Below are 25,773 nucleotides of genomic sequence, written 5' to 3'. Positions count from 1 at the left end.
TTTTAAATGACTTATAAATATTAATTGAATTTAACTTACTTGGAAAGCAGTTTTGTTGGGTACACTTTGCTAGATGATTTTTTAAACTTTATTTTTATGCTTATTTGGGTATATTTTATGATCATTTTAATGATCCAGATGACTAATTAAGTCTGAACAATGTAATTTGCCTGAATGAAGCAAAAGTCAATTAGCAGTCATTCTCTAATCATACGTCATTAATTAATTGGATTTAGCCATTAAAGCATTAATTTACAAATGATCTTGAGAAGTAAAAACTGTTTCATGGCTAATATTAACCATCTTGAAACACTTAAACTAAATTCTATTTTATCATTTACTTATAAGAAATAAAGAACCACTATGTTATTTATATTTCACTGTGAAATGCAAGGAAATCTTTGTTTTGTCCATGTGAAGCCATTTTAAAAACTGACAAACTCATCCATTATACTCAAAGCTCAATTGTTGATGCCAATGTGCGTCAAACTAGTTCTTTCTTCAAAAGCATGTTTCATAAGTGTATCTATCATAAATCACAAATAGCTCAAAAAGATTTGCGTGAATATTTATTTTTCTTTTAGAAATATTTCAGTAGGACAATCTAAGGTCAGAATATGAAATACTGTTTAAAAACTTAAAAGCAAAATGCAGTTGAATGTCCCTTGGGATCTCACATTTTAGGGAAGAATCCTCTGGAGTTATCTTCTGTTATTTGTTAGTGAACTTTGAAGGAAGTGACATCTTTTTAGCAAAGGAAATTGCAATGCTGAGAGCATGAACTTGAATTTAAACCAATTAAAACATAATTAAAGTTTTTCAGCAAGTGGAGAAGATACTGGGGAAGTAAACAAAATGTTTCTATATCTCATTTTTTACAATTACCAAGGACTTTGATTGTAGCTATTTGATAATAAGCAACAGTAATTTTCCCAATGAAGTAATTTGTGTATAGCCAGGAGCAAAATAAAGGATTTTCTATAGTGTTCTGTAGGAAATGGTATACTTGTATGGGATCAGCTTACAAAATAAGTTCTGGTGTATCCCTAAATGAAAGAGTTGTCTATAGAAGTTTTCTTTTGGTAATCAAATTATTCCATGATAGGCACAGCATTTTGAAAATAATTTGATGTTTGCATTTTCCTTTCCCCAAAATCATTTTTCTTGGAACTCATTATATTGTTTGCTTAGGGAAGCAAGGATAAATGACTCTAAGGGAAGGAGATGCCAGACCAAGATGCAATGATGAAGGAAACCAAAGACATCATCACTCCAGAGGTCAGAGTACCTGTCTAGCAGCATAGGTCCCCACTGCTAATCCACAGAGACTCCACAGCTTCTCTCTGTCAGGTAAGGTTTAAGGGCTTCTGAGACAATTTCTCTTGGGAAAAGAGAGGGAAGTAGGTCAAAAGGTAGAGAACCAAATGAAGAAAATCTCTCCTTATCATGTTCTTTGACTCAGTTATTTTAAAGACTTCTTTTAGATTAATAAAACCTCCATACTTAAGCCAAGAAATTTCTAAGCTAATTTCAATATATTTTCTCCTTGGATGTATGTTTTTCATTTTAGTTTCAATTCAGGTCTGTTTATATCTTTCATGTTCTTTAATATGCCTACATTTTCCTCTACCTTCTTAAACATGAAATACAGTTCTAGTAACTTTTACAATAACTCCCATTATGCCTTTGTCTATAAAGTCATCTTTCTTTTCTGGATCTGTTTCAACTAATGAATGTTCCTATAGATACGAGGACATGTTTTCCTGCTCCTTTGCATACCCAGCAATCTTTTATTACATTATGGACATGGTTGGTTTGACATAAAGGGTACTGGATATTTGCCTGTGTGTGCAAGACATGTATATGCATGCTAGCTGGTATTCTTCAGCTTTGATCTGGGACATAGTTAAGCTACTTGGAAAGAGTTCAGTACTTTCAAGGATGGCTTTTAAGCCTTGTCTGGCAGGGCCAGAGTAGTCTTTAATCCAGGACTGGTTTTCCTCCCATTACTGAGGCAATATCTGAGAACTATTCCTTGTCTTCTATGAGTAATGAGGTTTTTCCATTCTGTTTGCTGGAGGCACAAGCTATTCCTGGCCTGTGTGAGCCCCAGGGATCATTCCCCTCCTTCTTTCCAGTGGCCTTTTCCCCAGTGTGGGATGCTCTCCTCAAACGCATAATCTGTACTCACAGCGGTGGAGGAAATGCTCTGTCTTTGCAACTCTCCATGGCTCTCTCCTCTTCAAGTTCCCTGGCCTGTGAACTCTAGTCATGTTGGCTTCCTTGAACTCTCAGTTTCATCTCCTCAATTCAGCAAGATCACAGAGCTCCAGCTATATCCCGTCTCCCCGTGCCAAGTCTTGAAACACTTCCAGGCAGGACACTGGTATGTTGTAAGACTCACCTCATTTGTCTCTTCTTTTATAGTGATTACACGCTGAGGCTGTCTGTTGTCCATCATTTGAAAACTCTTGTTTTATACTTTTTTCTATTTTTTGTTTAGTTATTTAAGAAGGTAAATCTGGTTCCTTTGATTCTGCCCTGGCCAAAAACAGGACAGAGAATTTTAAAAAAATTCATCTTATCTGGAAGTATTTGAAAGACACCGTATAAAGCTATATATGAAAGAATTACCCATAATCTCCAGTTATTTGTTAATGTGTACCTATACTTTTATTCGTTTAGTCAACATTTATTAAATACTTACTTTATGCCTGATATTAGGTCAGGAGTTGGATTTTATTGAGATAAAAAGCTACTTCTTGCCACATTCACAGACTTAAGAACTTTCTAGTGTTTTAATTGTTATTCCTCAAGAATAAATTTTTATGGTGGGTGTGGTGGCTCAAGCCTGAAATCCTTACTACTTGGGAGGTAGAGATTGGGTGACCATTGTTTAGGGCTAGCCTGGCCAAAAAGTTCATGAGACCCTATCTCAACCAACGGCTGTACGCAGGAGCACACACCTGCCATCCCACACGCATGGAGAAGCACAAAATAGAAGGAGCCTGGTCCAGGTCTCCCCTTTTGAGCCCCTATCTCAAAAATAACCATTGAAGAAGGGCTGGGGATTGGTGGAGTGGCTCAAGTGGGAGAGCACCTGCCTAACAATTACGAGACCCTGAATTCAAAACCCAGCACTGCCAAAAAAAACCTAATTTTTAAAAATTTTTATATACGTAGAGACTTCATTATCATTAGTATGAATTAATCTATATGAACCATTGTGTCAATTAATTTTGCTCATTTCCAGTTGTTTTTGTTTTCTTCAGTCACAGTTGGTGCTGTCCATGCTAGTGAAAATTTTAATTTCTATAAATTTTCATTTTATAATTACTCATTTGTTTCAAAACAAATGAGGAAGTTTTGTGCTTAAGCATTCACAGAAAAATGTCAAAAATGGTCATGAGAGAGAAACTGGCTTAATAAAACTTACCTAAATTAATGTTTAAAACTTATAAAAAAGCACATTGAATCTTAGCTGAATATGTGTGTGTTTTGGTCAACAAGCAATTGGGAAGAGGAAGGGATCTTATCAGTCAAATAAAGTTTGGGCAGCAACAGTGGTAGCTCAACTATGGAGTGTTCTTTTCTGTCAAAGCTAGGTCCATTAAATACTCAGTGTCTCTTTTACCTTTTACCTTTCAAAATGTTAGTAAGAGTTCTATTGCTTTTTTCTTTGGCTATATAAGTAGCATATCTTAATTTTTTTAAAAATCAAATTTAAAAGAACATATATACTTCTAAAAATTCTCCAAAAATCACATGCTCTCAAATAATTACCATCAATTTTTGATAATTGTCATGTCATCTATATCTTTACAGAAGCCAAAAATTGGCTATTTTTGCCTGTGTGATGTCATTCACTGGGATGACTTGGAGATGTGATAGAGAGGGCTGCAGAGATCTGGAATTTGATTTGGGCATGCTAGGTGTAAGGGCCTTTGAATAATCCCAAAGGTGGGAGTTGATAGGGAAGTATGAATCTGGGTCTTAGAAGTGAGGTCTGGGATGCAGATACAAAATAGCAGGGCATCTCTGTGTACAATAATTAAAACTATAGAATAGGAAGAGGCCACCTCAGAAGAATAAGAACAGTATTCATTTCTTACAATTTATATTCAAATTAAAGATAGCATACAAGAGGTCAAAGTTGATTGTAAGTACTGGCTTAAGTAATAATAATACAAGTATGAAACATAAATATGTATGCCCTACATATAGATATGTGTACTTAATGTTGTTTACAGAAATATCACTATATGTAAGTCCACGTGTGTATATCATACTGTTCTGTACACAAGTACTATAACTACTATAGATACTTCTTATAGTTTCCTTACTCTGTTTTTAATAGTCAACAATCAACCTATTGAAGATAACCCTGTAGGTCACTTTTTAATTACCTTCAACATGATGATATTATAGTTTTGTAAAACTGTGTAACAGTTTCATATTCTTCTTATGTGCTGAAGATCCTTTAGATTGTCCTTTCATGCTGCATTTTTGAAAGTTAGTAATTTGAGAGAAGTTATAGTCTTCAAAGATTTATGCACTGAATTCAGCCACAGATAATATTTTAAGCATTGGTTTATTAATATCATTAACTTATCCTGTGTTGGTGGTCTGTAGTACATAGATTCTTTTCCCTTTATGAACTGCCAAGGGTTACATGAATATAAAGATTTATAATTTTTTGCTTCTCTTCCTTGTACTATCTTCTTGCATTTTTCAGTTAATTGTGAATACTTCTTTAAGCATTGAAATTTGTTAGTTTTGTAGCATTGACATTAAAGTACTGACATTTGCAAAAATTTTGTTGCAAAGAAATGGACTTTTATGACTATGAAAGATGTCCAACAATGTAAAGTCTTTTGATTAAATCAGAAGCAAAATGAGTAAACAGTAATACAAAAGAAGATCACACATATCTAAATTATTTAATTTATTATTACTTATTGAATTTTCTGATAAAACTCTAGATCAGGTTTGGTAATATACAAGGTGACAAATTGATTGATTAAAGCAACCTCCCACATCACTTATAGTAAGTGATATAGTAAGATATGTTAGTTACTTGGTGTTTTAGCCTTTAGCACAGTGTCTAGCAAATAAAAGGAGGTCAGTAAATAAATGTCAAATAAGTGAATGAAGATGGGTGAGTTACCTGGGTATATTGCATTCAAATGATAGTGATAGCTGAACTATTTTTTAGTTGTCTTCTAATAGATGGATTTCTTTTGAATAGTCCCTAAAATAGTAATATTTGAAATTTTAATTTTCAAATGTCTTTCATAGACTCTCAGAAAATGCTAATATAGCTGCATAGCATACAGCTAACAGATGGTAGGGGAAAATAATTCCAAATCTGGAGAATATCCAACTAAATTTCTAAGTTAATTTTGCTAAGAAAATGTTGGAGATAGGTTTTCAGAATAAATAGGTTTCCAAGTGAATAAAATTCATTCATATGCTTCCTATTTTTATAAATAGTATTAAATGTAAGCATTTTTGTAGTTTATCCTCTACAACTTTATTTTGTATTATTCTTCATATTTTTCTTCTAGTCTTCCATTGTGTGTTATCTTTAAAAGTTGATATAGTTCTTAAATGGTTACAGGTTTTCAATGACTAGTCTTTAAACATTTTAATTATCTCCTTAATATGCTTGTTTAAAAAAAGGTACCTCCTAACTTTAAATATAGTTTTAAATTAAGGCAGAGGAAGCAAAGTTTGAAGTAAATATCTTTTATTAGGTTAATTTTAGTTTGACAGCCTGCAGCCATTATCTAATTTTAGAAGGTTTCCTAAAAGAGAAACTCATTAGTAAGTGACATAAGGTGCATTCTTCACGTTCTGTGTTCCCAGTGAAAGGAATTTTGCAAGTAAGTATATCCTCAACATTTCTAATTTGCTAGTGTTTTAAATTCACCTAACTTGCATATTTGACTACAAAAGGTTCTCTCAAAGTAAAGAAGCTATTCCACCAAAGCTTCATTTGAAAACAAATTTTAAAGTTGAAACAAATGGAGCACCAATAGGTTGATTAAGTAGTTCGTATTTCCTGGAATCTTGGAAATATATAGCACATCTTGATATGTTTTTAGATGGTAAAGAGCGATTTAAAGAAATACATCTCAAGGTGTGAGGAGGCATTAAGCAGGCAGGTCAGGTAAGGGCCACTTTATAACGGGTGACAGTACACCTTCAGGGGTGAGGTGAACAGAGGATAGTCTGATTATCATATCTTTTTCAATTTTTTAAAATTTGGTTTAGAATTATCATTCATTAATAATACAACTGGATTTAGTTAAGAATTCCATGACTGTACCTTGAACAAGTTTAACCCCTTCATTATATTTCCATTCCTTCTCTCTCTTCTCCTCCTTCTTGAAACTGTTTGGTGGGTTTCATTATGCTGTCTTCATACATGTATATGCTGAGTACTTCCATTCTCTTTCACGCCTCAGTACCTTTTCCTTTCCCCTCCCCCACCTGTTGATCCCCCCGATAAGTCCTGCATGTACATTCATGTCCCAATGTTATTATTCTTTTATTACGTCACTATCACTTTAGGTCTAGGTTCTGCAAATGAGCGAGAACATGCAATATTTGACCTTTGGAGCTTAACGTATCTTGCCCAGCTGATGATTTCTAATTCTATCCATTTTCCTGCAAATAACATATTTTCATTTTTCTTTATGGCTGAACAATATCTCATATATATATATATTTGGTATATATATATATATATATATATACCAAAAAATTATACCATATTTTCTGTATTCATTTATCAGTTGGTGGTGGTCACTTCAGCTTTTTCCCACAGTTTGGTTGCAATAAACATGGGTATGCAGGTATCTCTTTTGTATATTAATTTATACTTCTTTGGATATATGCCCAAGAGTGGTATGGCAGGATCATAATGAATGTCATATTTTGACATTTACAAGGTTATTTCTTACTAGGATATGAAATAGGTAAAATGATTAAACTAATAACATATTAATTCTACTTGTTTCATAGAAGATATTGATTTATATTTAAAAGTATGTTAAGATACTTTTACCTCCAGGAAAATGGAGTAGACATACTTTCCTATGTCTTCAATTAAGTGCAGTTAAAAACATTGGGGGTATATATAAAGCAAACATGAAAAGTCTGAAATGAAGAGAGAATGGAATGTACTTCTGTTCTAGGAATCTAATGAGTCAAGGAATAACACAGTTGTGAGTTCCCATGGTTTTACTTTGGCATCATATATTCAAGGCTTAAAACTAAGAAGACAGTTCCAAAGTTATATACTATATGATTCCACCTAAAATTTTTTGAGATGACATGGTTATAGAAATGGAGAATAGATTATTGCCTGTCAAGGGCTACTGAGGGCATGGAAAGGTGCAGAAGGAGTGAGTGTGGGTATACAAGGGTAATACTAGTGAGTATAATGGTTAATTTTACCAATTAACTTAACTGGATTAATGGATTTAAGCTGGTGAAGCATTATTTCTTGGTGTTCTATGAAGATGTTTTTGGAAGAGATTAACATTTGAATGAGTACCATGAGTGAAGAAAATCCACCCTCACTAGATTTGGTAGGCACCATTCGATTCATTGTTGGCTCTGGCAGAATGAAATGGCGGAGGATGTTGAGTGCTCTTGCCCTCTGGTATCAGAACTCCTGGTTCACTGGCCTTCAGACTCTGAGACATTATCGGCAGTGTGGTTCTGGGGCCTTTGGCCTCATGCTGAATTGCTGCTCTACTAGTTCTCTATAGTCTCATGATCAATTCCCATTTCTCCTCATTTCTCTATCACTTATTTATCTATCTGTCACCTACCTAGCTAGCTTAATGGGTCTCTTTCTCTCCAGAACCCTGACTAACATAACAATGAGTCTTTGTGATAATGGAAATATTCTATATTTGACTATATCGGTGTTAATATCCTGGTTGAGATATTGTTTTGTAGATCTGCAATTTACTGCTGTTAGAAGAAACCGAGTAAAGGGTATAGGGAAGCTCACTGTGTGATTTCTTCTAGTTGCATGTGAGTACACTAAAAATTAAAAATATAATTAAAAATTGTCAGATAAAAAGTTCACATCTCATGCATAGAATCAGATACCAAAATTTCTAACACAAAGAGACAAATTTCCCACTTTCATTGATCTTTTTAAATGTTTCTCTTATGAATTCTTTGAACCCCTGATGTTTTCATGGCTCTCCGAATATATAAAATACATGGGAGACAGGCAAAGATATGGGGGGAGGTGCTAAAAACTAGAGAGACCATATTACTAAGGTCACTCATTCAACTTTCTTTGAAGTTTATGAGATATCATTTGGTCAAAGTTTTGAGGACATTTTAAAATCAGTCTCAGTTATTTATTTCCACTATTTTAACCAGCTTCCTTCTTGAAGCTGGTTATAAACAGCACCCACAGAGTTTGCCTGTTAAATTAAGGATAACTTGATGGCAACAGAGATGAGTGCGTGTGTGTGTGTGTGTGTGTGTGTGTGTGTGTGTGTATAGCTATTGTGTGTTTATGACTTTCCTAAGTCACCTAGCATAGAGTGCCTGAACTCAATAAAATGTCAATGTACAGATTAATTGGAAAAAAAAAAAGCCTTCTCTATCATCCTACATATACCAGAGCTGAAATACTGTTCTCCTGGCCAACAGAAGAGATCATGGCTGGAAAAAACAAGTATTTCTGAAAGATCTCTCTTCTCTGTTTTTACAAGCAAACTTATCTGCTTATCACTTCTCTCCGGTCTCTGCTCTGTTCGTTCAATAAGCAGCCAGGGTTTATTTGAGGTGATGGGAATGTGAAAATGCATCACTGAACATGACAGTCTCAGGAGAGTTGTGAATGCATCTGCTCATCTTGTGATTTTACTAAAGAAGCTCTTCAAAAGCCACTTGACAGAGCATTCCTATATGAGATGAAATTTTGGAGTAAGAAGCAGTTTCAGGTCAAGCCCTCAAAATCATATATAGTGAGCAAAATTCAGTTCTACAGTGAAAAGAAATTTTGATTAGTGTCAGGAGTGGCTCTTTTCTTAAGATATGGAAGTTTGGTGTCCCATCCAGCCCTGTTATGATTTGGTAACCAAGAACCCTATCCCTATAAGTGGAGTAAATAAGCTGTTTCTTTCAGTGAGGTATCTGGGATACAATGAAGTGGCCCTAGTACTGCTACCAGTAATGACCCCAGTCATATTACACACTCCTCTTGAGTGTGTAAACTGGGCACACTGTCACTGGGACTCCAGGATTGTGGAAGTGCTGTCACCATGACAACATTGGTCAACAGAGGATGGCTGTATTGCTAGTGCTTTATGGAGGGAGATTGAACCAGCACCAGCAGCCAAACAAAGGCTGAGCAACACTCTCTCTTTACAGTCCCAACTTCCTTTTGGAGCAGCCCCACCTAGGGCCCAACAGATGTTAGAATGTGGGGGATGACCCTGTAGAAGACTTTATGGGGGCAAATTTGTGAGTTCGTGATTTCCTCTCTGTCCCTTCCTTCCCCTCCCTGGTTGCTGACAATGCTGAAGAGAAAGAGAAGTGTCCTTACCATAGGACAAAATAAGAAACATGTCATGAGTTTGCTCTTTTTTGAGTGATGATTGCCATGTGCATCACACATTGTCTTTTATTATAGTAGCAGTCTTAGTATGACACAGCAATTTTTTGCTCAGCTAAACACAGTTTTAGAATTTTTAATAACAGTAAGCTGCTAATCATAATGTTAAGCCTTGATACTGCCTGATTCAGAAAAACCCACGACAACTTCTAACTGCATAGTAACCGCTTTAAAAAGAATTGAGGACAGGGCTCAAGAGGCCTTATGAAACAAAGCAAACTGGACTCCTTCATAATCCTTTGGACTTCCTTCTTGAACTCTGAAGGAAATAAAATAATACAACAAAATATGGTGTATAAGCATGTGCTGTTCAATACTGTCCTATTATAGAAAGACACATTGGGAAAATTTACATGTCCTACAATATACTACTGATTAAAAGAATTACACTGGATTTATTAGCAGAGTGTATTAGATCAATTTAACATAATGTTTGGTGACATACGAAAAGTTTTAAAAAGTGGTTTAAATGGAGAAAATGGCAACAGACCCAAACTATATATAAAATAGGTGAAATAATATGCACATGTAATAATATGTTTACTAAAATATAATTATATTAAAGGTTCTCTATATTATCATAAAGAAATATTGTCTTGGTGGTAATGATTATTATCACTTCTTGGTAGAATTGTAGATTTTTTTCTTGCATATAGTGTGTGTATTTATGGACATGCATTTCTCAAGCCATTATGATAAAGTTATATTAAAACATAGATTTTAGGGTAAAAAGGAAGAATAAAGCTGGAGTGCAGCAGCTCATCCACAAAGTAGGTGACAAACTGAACTAAATATCATATAAATAAATAAAAGTATAAATTTCACCTAACAACTAAACAAGAAAAAGGAAGCAACCACATATCAAGTTCAAAATATGGTAGCGGAGACAAAACCACAGTCTGGCACGGAGTTGAGTGCAATCATTCCTGTCATCACTCCCTCCCACATTCCCGTGGCAGTATTTGGAAAAAACAGTTGCATCAACAAATTTGCAGTGTGCTCATTAAGATATGTGCCCACAACCACCAGGTTAAAGAGAGTAATCAAACTGATGCTACAAAGATAGCCAGGTTATCCTAGAAAGAGTCAAAGGCAAATCCTGTAGAGAAAAGGCATCACCAACACAGTCAATAGAAATGGGCTGAAAACTTCTGGAAAGACTTGTGATTTTCCAGGGCTTCCTGAGGAATTTTGGGAAAATTCAAATTCCCAATGGCTTTCCTTTCAATACTAAATTCTTTTTTTCCAGTGAGTTGAAATTATACAGAACATTTAAGAAAATCTCAAAGGAGTTATCAGAGCGGGTGACCTCCAATGAAGGATGTACTTCTCTACTTCTCTTTCCTCCTACAACACTGTCTTCAGGCTACAAAATATTGGATGGAGGGCTGGAGGAGTGGCTCAAGTGGTAGAGCACCTGCTTAGCAAGTGTGAAGCCTTAAGCTCAAACCCCAGTACTACCAAAAACTAAAAATAAGTGGATGGAAAAGCTAGGCTGAGCCTTCAGATGAATAGTAGCTGAGAAGGAAGGGCAAAACAGGTTTTAAACTCAATAGGGTTGAGGTCAAGAAAAAACTGACATGTGTCCTAGAAATAGATTTAGGTAGAGTTACTCTCATCATCCAGAGAGATGAAAAGACTTGGCATGTCAATTCTGAAAATATACTACATTTAAAAAATCTCATAGAACTATTTCTGGAAAAAATATGACAAGGAACAAATGAAATTTCCTTTCAAGTTCATCCCACAATAGAAGAATTTAGTAACAATATAAGTTAAATAATAAAAGAAGTTATTGTTTAACTGAATATGCAAGAAACACTGCTACAGAGAGAGTATATGAAGAATAAGAAACAAAACAGGATTTATATCAAATTACTAGTCCAAAAAGTCTGAGATTATCAGAAGGACTGCTAAAGAAAAAGAAAAAGAAAAATTAAGGTGGGAATGATGAAATTGAAGTCAAAGGTAATCCAAGAGATCAATAAATGCAGTAGAAGAAGTATTAAAAGGAGTACTAGAATAATACTTTTTATGAAAGAAAAAAACTTATTTGATAAGATTTGAATGAAGGTAGTGTGTTTAGGAAACACCCAACACTGTCATCATTATCAGTATCATTATAATCACCAGGCAACCAACACTGAAAAATATCTCATTTAATTTATTGAACTTTTAACATAGAGAAGTTTTTTGGGAGAGCTTCTATTGTGGACTGAACTTGAAATTTCACTTGTTGCTTGGATTGCTTTTTCCAGAACTCATCCAATGAGATTTTTTTAAAATGTAGTATATTTTTGTAATTGCCATGCCAAGTCTTTTCATTAGACAAGCAAAGCAAGTCACCTTTAAGGGTAAAAGTAAAAATAAACTGTAGTTTGTTTTCTTAATGCCAGCAATCAATGCCAGAAAAAAATGGACATTTCTACCCCATGGTCTCTATTCATGAACCACTTTCAACAAAGTGATGATAACTGTCAGAGCATTTAGTTTTAATGTAGCATTTACAGAATGTATACAGCAACAGTACCAATGTGGATGTACTTAACAGTTGGAGAATCTAGTGTGACATAGAGATAGATTTAAAGAAACAACTAATTTGTCTTATAAAGCCATTAGAGACATTTCATGTTCTTATATTAGTTTGATTATTCTTTTTCCCTGATAATCTACACTACTATGTTTTATAATTTTGTTTGTGCAGAATTGTTTAACATAAAAATCAGCTGATGGTTGGTTAGATCTAGTTTGTCCTCAGAATAATAATTTTCCATAAAATATAAATGGTGATATATAGTTTTATTTCTTAGGGAATCTTTAAATAACTCTCCCAATACATTTTATCATTAATATCAGTATTGTCATAAGACTTATGTACATGAATTATTTTAATCTTGCTAACAAAACCAGTATTCAACCATATCACAATCTGATTATGGAATGATTCAGTTTCATTATAGAACAAATTAGTAAGCAATACAGAGTTATTTCCTTTGCTTCCTCAATAGATATATAACTAAAGACAAAGTCAATCACCTCATTTCATCTGACATGCTTGTACTGAGTCTTAGTTCCTCTTATGTTATTACATAGAAGGGCCTACCTCTCTCCTATGGAGAAGACATTATTAGAATTTAGCAATATGAAATCATGTCATTTGTGACTGATTCAAGACCAAGAGGACCTTTTGCAAGTGAAATAAGTCAGATACAGAAAGAGAAATGTCCCCATGTTTTGGCTCATATGTAGAGTCTTAAAAGTCATAGATGTAGAGAGTAGAGTAGTAAATACTAGAGGCTAGAGAAAGTAGGATGGAGGAAATGAAGAGAGGTTGGTCAACAGGTGCAATGTTACAATTCTGTAGAAGGAATATACCCTGATATTTCTATTTCTGGTTGACTACAGTTAAGAACAATGTAGTGCACATTTCAACATAGGAGAGAGGATTTTTGAATGTTCTCACCTCAAAGAAATGATAAATATTTGAGGTGATGAATATGCTTGTTACCCCAATTTGATCATTACACATCATATACATGCTTCAAAACATCACAGAATGCTTCATAAATGTGTACAATTATTATATGATAATTAAAAATGAAATAAAGCTGAACAAAATATAAATAAAGTCTGGGATGTAGTTCAATCATGGATGCATGCTTAGCATGGGTGAGGTACTGGATTTAATTCCCAAGAACTTTTTCTCTCCTCATCTCAAAAACAAAACAAAACAAGAAAATGCAAATATAAACACACAAACATTCTTGTAAGTGTGGGCCTTGAGTCTCTATAGTCAGGACAGAGGACAATGGCATGGCATTTCAGCATGCCTTTGTATTAACATACTCCAGGTTCTATTGGGTCAGGGAACAGACCCTTTTCCAATGCTGGGTTTATTTGGTCAATGTGCTGGACTTACTTTGTGAAAGCCTCATTATTTTTACAGGCTGACTTCCATCTTTTTGCCTTATTAGATCCATTAGGTGAAGCTCAGTGTTTTAATTCTATCAGGAACTTTTGCTGGATTTATTAACTAGCCTCAATTAGTCATTCTAGTACACATTGCATTGAAATAAGTCCTTGGTTTCCCTCCAGTTTCTGATATTGTTATAATGTCATCAGTAATAGAATAATAACAACATATTATAACACTTGAGACCTACATCAGGTCCAAATCCCTTCTGGCAAATTGCATGGGTAAACTGGTAAATTTAGATAACTCCATAGCATTAGAGTAAATGTAAATTAGAATTTTTCCACATGAAGGTAAACTGTGGTTTGCTCTTTTTGGAACTTAATATATAGAAGAGGGCAGGTGTGGTGGTGCACAACTACAGTTCCAGCTACATGGGGGGCAAAAGTAGGAGGATTGAAGTCCAAGGCCAACACAGGCAAAAGCACAAGACCCTACCTGAACAACGCTAAAAGCAAAAATGGACTGGCGGTGTGGCTTAAGTGGTAGAGCATTTGCCTAGCAAGCATGAGATCCTGAATTTAAGCCCTAGTACTGCCAAAAAAAAAAAAAAATCTATGTAAATAAAAATACAATAAAATAAAAAAAAGAAAGAAAGAAGAAAGCATTTGCAAGATCTCGAGGACCAGTCTCTTGATACTCAGTACTGCATACGTTTTTATGATTGAAACCATGCCCAGGACTACTGAGGTTATGGGAGGCTCAAGTTTATTTAAGCCTTGATACTCATTTAGGTTCCATGAGCCATCTGCCTGTTTCACAGGCTACATAGGACTGCTATCAGAGAGTTCACTGGCACAGGCACTCTAGCTTGTAGCATGTCATTAATTAAAGCGGTAATATCTTTTTACTTATCAGATAGTCTATATTGTTTTAAATTAATCACCTGTGTGGGCCAGGAATTTCTAGTGGGTCTCATTTAACATGCCCAATTAAGACTAGCCTGAGGGTAGCCTTACACGCCTTCTGTTTCACAATATTAGGTAGAGGAAGGAATTCATAGTCAGACATAATATCTATCTTCATATTGCATTCAGGTAAAGGAGACTACCTCACATAAACTTTGTTCAAAAATCCCAATTTTCATCCAGCCATCCACTTTCCATGATCAAAGATGCAGGTGAATAGAGATGGAGAGGTTCTAGGACAATGTTAGGAAGAGTTTCCAATACAGAAATTTCTTTTCCACGCAGTCGGGGTATGTCACCCTCTCAGCAGGTGGATATGGTCACTGACCTGGAATCTCTTCAAACCCCACACATTAGGGATTCTTAAATGGAGACTTAATCACAGAGGCAAGAACAATGATTAGCTCAATTTCTAGCTCCTCTCCTCCTCTAAAGGCTGAGGAATGGCATGTGGAGAGCAAAGTTCCAAACTTCAGTTAGATAGCATAGCTTTTCTGGTGACTAACCCTGAGCTAGGAATCCACCAACTCTTCTTTTTAGACCAAAATACTATCCTATTACTAGGATAACTCCAAAGGATTTAGGGGCTTAGTGTCAGTAACTGGGGTCAAAGAAGAGAGCAAAAGATACTCTGACCATTTCTGTCTCTCAGGAGATTAAAGAGCCTAGTAGCTCTGGGTCAGAAATAGGAAAGGCTCAGAGACCAATGTAAGTGTATTTCTTAGCATTTCACATTGTTTTTGAGACAGGGTGTCATTATGTATATGTAGCCCAGGCTGGCGTCAAACTTGCTATCCTCCTGCCTCAGCCTCCCAAGTGCTAGGCTTATAGAAGTAAGTCACAGCACCTGGCTGAAAATTTCTTTTCTTAATACTAATAATCAATGCTGGCAAACAATGGAAAATTTTCCACCAAATTTTGAGGGAAGAAAATGTGACCTAAAATAGTTTAAGTAGTGAAGATGTTGAATTTTAGTATAAAGACAATAAAAATCCCAACATATGAGTAAAAGCAAGGAAAAGAGAATCTATACATTTTTCTTGAAAAAAATACTGAAGTACAAAGAGCAGCTAACCAAAAAAACAAAAAGAGAAGCTTCAGTGAAAGTGAAATGACTCTCAGGACTAAAGATATCAGAGCCATATCTGCAAAGTTCTCAAGAAAAGAAAGTGAGACTCAAAACAAACCATCCTTTGATATCACACCAAGGCCAGATATTTGCAAGTAAGAAACATCTCAGGAATGTGATATGTGTGAGCCTTTCTAAAAAATGACTTGATGGTGAAACCTAGTACAGCAAGAAGTAATTTAAAAAACAATAACAACAATAACAACAACAACTAGGAATGGAGAGTCTGATGCAAAAGAAGTGGTGGTAATAGCTGAATACACTTAAATATAGAGTAAATACCAGTTGTAGGAAATATGGCAATGCAATAGTGTAAACATTACGAACCTTGATACTTTGGAAGTAATAAATAGGACGGCTAACAAAACCACAAAGAAAGGAGCCAAAGAAGTGGAGAGCCAGTAAAATGAAGGTTCAGGTGTGGGCTCTAGGGTCAGACCATCTCACTTGAATTCTCAGCTCTGCCATTTACTAGCTGTGTATTCAGTGGCAAGTTAGTGAATCTTTCTGCACCTCAGTTTCTTTTTGACTCTGATATTGAGGAAATCTCTCTCCCCCAAATCATCTATGTGATGACATCACACATGTTGAATGTATTTGACTCATTCTCTGAGCTACCTTCTTAACATCTCCATTTCGGTATTAAGAAATCATATAGAACTCTGATCACTAGAATTCCCTGCCCCAACCCATTTTTTTTTTTTTTTGCAAAATTCTTTGTAATTATGCTTGGCCTCATTGCTTTTCTGTAACATCTCATATCTAATCCATCAGCACATTCTGTCAGCTCTACTTTCAAAACATATCTAGAATCCAGCTACTTCTTACCATCTCACCTGCTAATATTGAGGTCTGCCTGTGAGTACACTACTCCTGACTACCCCTAACTGCTTTTGAGTACTTGCTTTCCCTACAGTAAATTTCAATGCATTTTTAGCGCTGAATGAGTGCTAAAATTATTGTTAATATTATTCTGTTTAACTAAATGGCTTCTTAACTAACTCAAATTAAAATCCAAAGTCAGCCCCTTGGCCACAATTCCCTACATAAATTTTCTGGCTTGCCTCTCTCTGCCCTACTCATTTCTCTCCAGTCATACCAGCCTTCTTGTTGGTTCTGGAACATGCTGAGGCATGTACAAACTGGAACATGTACAAACTATTCCTCCAACCTGGAATGATCTTCTTCCAGATATTTGAAGGATATCTTGATCACATTTTTATTTACGTTTTTGCTAAGACAACACTAGCTCAGAAGTCTTTCTTAACCATTCAAAATATAAAAGGATTTACTTTCCACTCTGTCCATCCTTATTTTTCCATGAAATATACCATGATCAGCCATAATTTGAATATATACTATTTAATATATATTTGTATTTTATAAACATGCTATACATGTAATATCTTTGATATACATCAACAATATATAAATGACATGTGTTTGATAGCTAACATGCACACACACACACACACACACACACACACACACACACACACACACTCACATACACACAGAAACCATGAGGACACAGACTTTGTTTTTTACTGCTATCCCTTCCGTGCTCATCACTGTGCCTGGGACATAGTGCATGTCATCAGCCAATATTTATACAAACAGTGCTCAATGAATTAAAGGAAACCAAGGGTATCCATTTAATCTTTAAGTGTCTAATAAATAACAATTATTTTAGGTCTAAGGAATCATGGCAAATATGCAGCTTTTGAAGGTAGAAAATAAGGTCCAGAGACAGTGAGTAACTTACCAGAGGAGGCAGTGAGGTATGGAGGAGTACCCAGACTGGCGTCATCTGCTCTCTGATAAGTGACATGAGGAAAATGATTTGTGCCATTGAGCCTTTACTTTCTAATGTGGTTATTTAGATTACAAACCTTAAAGAACTGTCAAAACAATTAAAAGCTCTAATGAATGTTAATAGAGAGTGTTGAATGGAATTTTTCTGCTGTCATAGAATTAGGACAGGAATCCCATACCTGAAAACAAAAAAGACCCCATTGTAAAGAGAGAAAGCAGTTGGTTTTTCCCTACTGGCTCCAGCCAGCACTGAATAAGTGACAGCTGAGCCAACACAGCCACCACCAGACATAACCATCCTTTTCTTCCCAGAGGTGTGGAAAGGAATCCAGAAAGAGAGAAAACTTTAGGGACCAGGGCCTTGAGGATAGTTTAATGTCAGAAATGAAAGTCTTCAGCTACCATTCTGCGAAGGAGGAAAAGGGGTTTTCCTACCATGTGATAGAGAGGCCCCTTCCAAATCATAGGCATTAAGGATGTCTACAAAGAGCTAGGTGTAGGGGGACTGGTATCTACTCCTTGGACAGATGCTTGATGATCCATGGACTCTGCAGGCCCATGGTGTCACCTTGGAATAGGTGATGGAATCCAGCCTCATCTGAAGTTACAAATGTTTACTTCAAGGACCTAGTGACTGCTATTCTGCCAGAGACTTTAGAAGGTTTGGAGTTTGTTGACTGTGTAGCATGGAAGTGTATAGAGAGCAGGATGGGCTCTCCATCCTGCTCAGTAATGCCTGTGGCTTATATAAAAGAGAACAACATTTAGAGGAGGAGGCCAAACATTCAAAGTTAACCAAGTGGCCATTATATAACAAAGACAATGCATATGATGGGGAAAAGGCAACAGGAACTTAGGTGCTACTCTCTGAGGGCGATCTGACAGATCAGGAAGCAGTGAGCCATATGGCATCTCAGAAAAGCCACAGACACAACTTATGCTGACACAACACATCAACAGAGGCCACTTCATTGATGGGACCAGACCGAATCAGAGAATACCAGAGATGTGTTTATATCACTGGCACATGTAGTTACAATTGAAGATTTTTGCCTCATCTTCCCTTCCCTTTCTCTCTTCCTCTCTTCCTATCTCTCCTCTCCTTACTACTGCTTCTTCTCCTCCCCTTTCCCCCTTTTTCTTCTGATTCTCTTTCTCTTCTTTATTAGAAAGAAAGAATGCCAAAAAATAGTGTGTGAAAGGTTAAAGAGAGTTTTGTGCACTGAGGACATGGAAAAGGGGGAAGAATGCAAAACAGATATGCATAATGCCCTGATGATGATCTTACAGAGGAAGCCTCAGCCAAGCCAGACTGAGTGTTTTAGACTCCAACTGTATGAACAGGTGTTCCCACATTGGAGACACTGTTTACATCTAATAAGGACCATTTAAATTTTAAAGAGACTGTGTCTAAGATTTTCTTTTAAAGTTAATATGACTATTCCTAAAAGAAAGTATTTATAAGGAAAATAGGAAAGGTATGGGTGGTTCCAATCAAAAATTATAAATTTCTGATGTTAATAACCAATTTCCTGATAATATTTTCATCAGAATTACACATGAGAGGATATAGAGTTATATGGTCAGCTTAACTTTTAAAAATTTGTTTTTAAAATTTGGAATATTGGAGCATAACTTTTTGTAACTCTAGCAATAAACATATTTCTCTATGTATTTATGTAACAAATTAGATAGTCTCTTAATCTACTGTGGGTAGAAGATGGACTATGTGACATTTTCTAGATCAGGTGCATGACCCATGACTTTTTAGACAAAATAAAACAGGAGGCCCAGGGATGTATTTGAGTCAAAATGCCAAAGAGCTTAACTATGTGCTATATCACATGAGAATTAAAGAAAAAGATGATGTTATAATCTGAATTATGTGGGTTGATTCACAAAATGACAAACAGAAAAAAAGTAAGACAGAAAACTGAAAAGAAAAAATGAAACTACTCTTAGGGATGGGGACAGGGCTCTGTGGACCAGCACTTGCCTAGCATGCCTAAGGTTCTGGGTTTGATCTCCAGTACTGAAAAAACCAAGTCATTTTTCGTTTGGATGCAGATTTTATTAGTATCTCTTTACTTTAGTTAATCATTTCTTCATATTGTATATATGTTCAAATTTAACTAAGAAAAAAGAAAAATTTACATATAATTCAGATACCTTTTCTTATTAGATAGAGAGACCAACCAAACAAGGCAACAAACAAACAACAAAAACCTTTTGATTAAACTCTTAGGTGTGAGAGCATTTAGCCTGTGGGGTAATGTGCCTACCTCCTGACCACAGGGAATGGACACTGCTAAGTTTTCAGGGGGCAGCTACTATGCTGTTACCTATAGGATTTCAGTAGTGACTGCTGGGAAAGTGTAATGGAGTCTGAAGAACAGGAAGACGGAGGGAAAAACTACAGCTCTTTAGTGGAATCAGGTCTTTAAATGTTCAGCTAAAAGTGAGATTCTTTGTACTTTTGTCACAAAAACAGAGGAACTCATTCCCCAAAAGTGAGTTTGTCTACAGCCACAATTTTATTTAGGAAAAACAAAACAAAACCAGAAAGCAACTTAAGGGCATCTTTATACACACACACACACACACACACACACACACACACACACACACACACACACACACACACACACACACACACACACACAGACAGTTGAAGTGTTCTTGGCTACTATAAATGGATGTAATACTCAAAAAATTTGCAACCTAGTTGTTATCTTTCCCTCAGCAGGAAACCCTGCTGATATTAGGGAAGTGATTAATCTGTAATTTTCTCCATTCCTTTTCTGACTCTTTTCAACACTTTACTGAGGAAGCTTAAGAGTTCTTACAACTCCCCTTGCTGGCAGCAAGTAAGAAATACAGCATTCATCTGTAGAAGTTCACCATGTTTATACCAAAAGTACAGCTAAATATAACATTCCCTTGTTATTTTCAAAACAAGATTCCTTCCATTTCGCATTTCTGAAAAAGTTCAAACCATAAATTAAAGAGATGAAAAGTAATAAAATCTCTTGGAGTTACTGTTTTCCAGAAATCAGACCAACAATGGATCTTATGTAAAAGCATTTAGCTCAACAGCATAGCTTCAAAAATTTACAGTTGTAAAATTTGACTCCAGAAATGACTTGGACTTTTACTTAGACTGTACCTCTGCTGCCATTCTCTGTACAGACGCCATCATTATCTGTGGCAGAGTCAGAAGGTTCACTGGTCACCTAGTGTACTCCCTAGCCCCCTTGCTGTTCTTACAGCTGCGTAGCTATGATGTGTCACTTATGGGTCTGCACACAAAGCAGCCAGCCCATGACCCCCAGCTGTGTCCTCTGCTGTGGTGGGGTGGAGTCCATCTGCATAGATACTTGAGTGCCTGACTGAGCAATCTTTTTGCTGTCTATACTTGTTTGGGGTGACAATTGCCTTCATAACTCTAAATGATACGCTTGTATCTCTCTTTTTTTTTCTGATAGATAGGCAGTATTCCTTTTATTTCTTTTATTTATTTATTTTTTATTGTTTTATTATTCATTTGTGCATACAAGGCTTGGGTCATTTCTCCCCCCTGCCCCCACCCCCTCTCTTACCACCCACTCCACCCCCTCCCTCTCCCCCCCACCCCCTCAATACCCAGCAGAAACTATTTTGCCCTTATTTCTAATTTTGTTGTAGAGAGAGTATAAGCTATAATAGGAAGGAACAAGGGTTTTTGTTGGTTGAGATAAGGATAGCTATACAGGGCATTGACTCACATTGATTTCCTGTGCATGTGTGTTACCTTCTAGGTTAATTCTTTTTGATCTAACCTTTTCTCTAGTTTCTGGTCCCCTTTTCCTATTGGCCTCAGTTGCTTTTAAGGTACCTGCTTTAGTTTCTCTGCGTTAAGGGCAACAAATGCTAGCTAATTTTTTAGGTGTCTTACCTATCCTCACCCCTCCCTTGTGTGCTCTCGCTTTTATCATGTGCTCAAAGTCCAGTCCCCTTGTTGTGTTTGCCCTTGATCTAATGTTTGTATATGAGGGAGAACATACGATTTTTGGTCTTTTGGACCAGGCTAACCTCACTCAGAATGATGTTCTCCAATTCCATCCATTTACCAGCGAATGATCTCTGTCAATTAACAAAATTCCTAGAATCTCTGTAGCCTTCATAATTCAATGTGTGAAGATTTATTCCATTCTCTCCTTTCTCTCAATTTGATATTTTACATTGTTATGTTAGTTCTTTTCTTTATTACTTTTGTAACTTTTAATAATATTCTCAATCTGTGTTTATTTTTCTCAACTTCTGACAATATGTTTTACTTTCTCCAATGTGAGAGAAGAAAGGAGTTTTCTGGCCCTTCTCTCCATAGGATTTCTTCCTCGTAAGTCAACTGGCAGCACACTTTTACAGATTAACATTTACAACCTCTCAGCAATCCATTTGACAACATATGGGTGATAAGGTTTGAAAATCAATAACTAATAGTTATATTCGTCAGCTCATATACGATAATGATGGCCCAAGTAGTTCATTCAAATCAATTTCACTTCTTGGTCACTCTGAGAAAGTGCTTTTAAAGTTAAAGTCAACTTGATTCTTTTCTTAAAGAATACTTCATCAATTATTAAGTTCATGCCACATTTAATTAGCTTTTTATCTAGACAATGAATTTCATGACCAGTATTTTCTGTTTGTTTTCTTTGAGGTTTTTAATTGCCTTTCTTTTTAACTTGTGCTGGCCATACTCATTATATCTTTTTTTTTTTTTTACTCTTGTTCTTCTTATGCACCTAATATGTCCTGATCTCTCTAAAAATGTTAGGTTCCTTCTGAACATCTTTGCTTTCTCCAGAGTCTATGTTCTGGTTGTTGTTTTCTTTCCTGGTGCTGATTTTCCTCATGTACCTGGTTACACTTGGTTGGCCCGTAGAAGAAGGAGTGCCTGAGGTGAATTTGCCTTGTTTTTGGGTTTTCAACTGAAATTTCATCCTTCGGTGTGGGGTTGAGGCATACCAGGTTGATGGATGCAATCCCTCCTAAACTCACTACAGATTAATACAGTCCCACTGGCCTTGTGGGAGGAGGGGCAGTGACCACTACTATCATTGTTTCTTCCATTTTCCCTCTTGAATAAGAGGGGCCAAAGGTTGCACTTCAGGGGAAGAAGGTACAGACCAGCTCTCCAGATTTCAGGGGGTAGAGGAACTTCAGTGTAGGATAAGTAATAAAAAAGCCATCTGTGGAGGGAATACCAATTGTGGAGCTCTGTGCTGCGGATGGGCACACAGACTCGGGTAATGGTCCATAAAATATCTTTTCTAGTCTCTCCTGTTTCAACTTCATTTCCCTTTCCTAACCTTGGTCATTTGATAATTCTAAACTCAGAGACTCTTGTGGGTTCCACAAAACGGGTAGTCCTCACTCTCTGGTGCCATACTCTGTGCTGACTTTACTCATTGTTTCCCTTTAAGATTTACTTCCATCCTCTTGAACTTTCTGAAGAGATGTTTTAAATGTTTGGACACTGATAATTTCCCCAGCCACCAACTTGCTCTCTCAGCGTTTGAGGTACATCTTTTTCATACTGGGTGTGACCATATTCCCCAGCCTCATATAAAGAAATTGCCCAAAGACTGGGGATGTTGTTCAGTGATAGAGTGCTTGCCTAGCATGAACAAGGCCCTGGTTTCCATCCCCAGTGTGGTGGCTCACAGCTGTAATCCCAGCACTCCTGAGGCAGAGGCAGGAGAATTGTGAGTTTGAGGCCAACCTGGGTCATATATATAGTAAGATCCAGGCTAGCATGGGACACATAGGGAGACACTGTTTCAAAAAATGAAACGAGAGAGAGAGAGAGAGAAACTGATTTTAGATTAAAGAAGAGATCCTTGTAGTGCTTTTAAAACCCCCCATTCCTGTTTCAAACTTGTTTCTGCATGTTAGGTTTCTGAACTTGAAGTCTGTTTTGTTTTTCCATAGCTGTGCTGGGTGGGGTGTGTTGCGGAATTCACAAAAGTTCTTACAATATATCAAATATATCACAGTTGAATTCACCCCCTCCACCATTCTCCTTCTGAGTTGGCGTCTTGAAGAACACTTTCTTTCACATCTCTCTTCATGATTCTTCCACAAAAGAATTTAACCAGACTTTTTGTTTTAGCACCACCACCATCATCACATTTTTATTATTACTTAAAGAACCGGATTTCATTGATCCCTATTTCTAACCTCTGAAAATCCCTTTGGATTTTTAATCTGCAATTCACAGTGTTTGCCAATTTAAGACCTTCTGCAAATTAGTTAATGTGCAGTTTAGCCTTTCTTTGAAATCAGTAATTAAGATGTAAAGTAAGACTGAGCCTAAGACTAATTCCCTGGGCTTCCCACTGGGACCTCTCCTGAGCACCATAACTCTTTCATCACCACCTCTGGTTTATCATCTTCCAGCCAAATCTCAAGCTATTTCACTAGGTGTATAATTAAGTTGATTTATGAGGGACACTAGATTAATTTCTGTTTTGTAAAATTTTGTCTGAGATATATATTTATTTGACTTAGCTTTGTATTTACATAGGTTGAAACATTATAGCCGAAGAAGAGAGAGCTATTTTCAGATTAATCCTAGCATTTTCCACTGGGTAACTGCTTAGTCTGGAGACATACACAGGATAGCCTCTTAGTAGTAATGCTCTCATTTGTATTATTCAAATGCAGCTAAAGTTCAGCATCTAGAATTTAATCTAATTTAATTCAGTGGCCTTTTCCTTCTTATCATTTTAAAATTTCTTCTAGTCTTGTAGTATCTTTTAATTTCTTTAAGATAAAAACAAAAAAATCTGTATTTTAGTAAATGTATTCATTTATTTCCTGATTAGCCCTAGAAGAATCTTTTGTTTTCAGGTCTTAGGCGTATTCTATTAGCTGCCAATTATCTATGTCTCAGACTGACATTCAAATAATTAAATATTCAGGTGCACCGATCTTGCCACCAAGGGTTTTATGAGCATTTGAGAAATTTGTTTAAGTTTAATTGGGAAATTAAGCCATGAGGCAACATTACTGCACAGCTATACTGCTGTGCTCTGAGTAACTAGACTAATCTAGGTCAGAAAAGCACAATAGGACATACAAACACAAAATTGTGCTTTTAATGATTGCCAAAGTCTGAAATGCTTTAATCTTCCCATTCTGGGACTCTTTCTTCCTTTGGTGTGCAGACCAGGCTCCAGTTTATAATCTAAATCTTTTTAATGATTTCTAGCCCCTGCCTCTTCACTCTAGCTTTCTTTTCTCCCTTCAGAACTTACTCAAGTATTTTATTACTTGTGTGTTTGCAAAACATACTGGTCTTTTTCTGTTGTATCAGATAGCGTTCCTAGCACTCTAGGTAAGACACTGCTTTCTTCATTTCTGGGAAATGCATCCAGATAGGCAGTAAACATTTTTATTTCATCATAAATACACAGAGTTTATGACGTAGACTGTAGCATGATTGATTATTTCTTCCCAGCTGAGTCTTAGCTAGTTTCTTGCAGAGAAGACTAAATGAATGGCCTTTTCACTTTATATTTTCTCACTTTTTAATTTTTTCCCTTTATTATAACTGAAAATTAACATAAAGCAAAGGAAAACAAGAAAAAAAATAAAAGTAGAAAGAAAAGGACAGAGTATAGGATGGAAGACTAGAGGAAAAATGTCAGAGGATCTGAACATATTCCTCATCTTGAATTCAAAATTTCCCAGCTATTTTCTGTCATTTTCATAGTCACTAGGCTCTTCTTCTTCTTCTTCTTTAAACAAAAACTTCCGGATTCCTGGATGAAAATTTTCAAAGCTACACAGCCATATTTTCTCCGTTTTTGCCTTCTTAGTAAGTAGAGGGATTAACTGAAGACATGAAAATTGCCTTAAGAGATGATTTTATGCATTTAAGACCCTCAAAACCATGACCTTGTAAGAGGGATGCAGAAGCATTAGGTTCACATTTTAAGGAGAAACCTTTTAATTAGGGACTTGAGTAAAATTGAATAGAATTTTGTCAGTGTTGTTCCAAGTTAAGCTCTCTGTTATGAGTTGGGTAGCTGCTGCCTGTGTCCATCAGATTTAATGAATTTTTGTAATCTTGATCTTGGCTTGTTATTTTATTCTTTTGTTTGTTTGTTTCTCAGAATTTTTTTATTTTTAAATTTATTTATTTATTTATTTCATATAATGCCTAACTTTATTTTTTTATTCATATGTGCATACAATGTTTGGGTCATTTCTCCTCCCTTTCCCCTACCCCCTCTCTTACTCC

At 36.0% G+C, this 25,773-nt stretch overlaps 1 long non-coding RNA gene across 1 annotated transcript in view; it reads left to right on the top strand.

Moving 5' to 3' along the window:
- The first annotated feature begins 2,112 nt into the window (after positions 1–2,112).
- The window catches only part of LOC141411587 (uncharacterized), a 178,337-nt gene continuing 154,676 nt past the window's right edge, over positions 2,113–25,773 (top strand). The window contains exon 1 of the long non-coding RNA XR_012436425.1: positions 2,113–2,386. This is a non-coding gene — a long non-coding RNA (uncharacterized lncRNA). The remainder of the gene's footprint in view (positions 2,387–25,773) is intronic.

Source organism: Castor canadensis, chromosome 10, assembly GCF_047511655.1.
Source record: "Castor canadensis chromosome 10, mCasCan1.hap1v2, whole genome shotgun sequence".
Lineage (NCBI taxonomy): Eukaryota > Metazoa > Chordata > Mammalia > Rodentia > Castoridae > Castor > Castor canadensis.
Note: the sequence above shows the minus strand (reverse complement) of the source record. Positions and strands in the feature narration are given on the sequence as shown.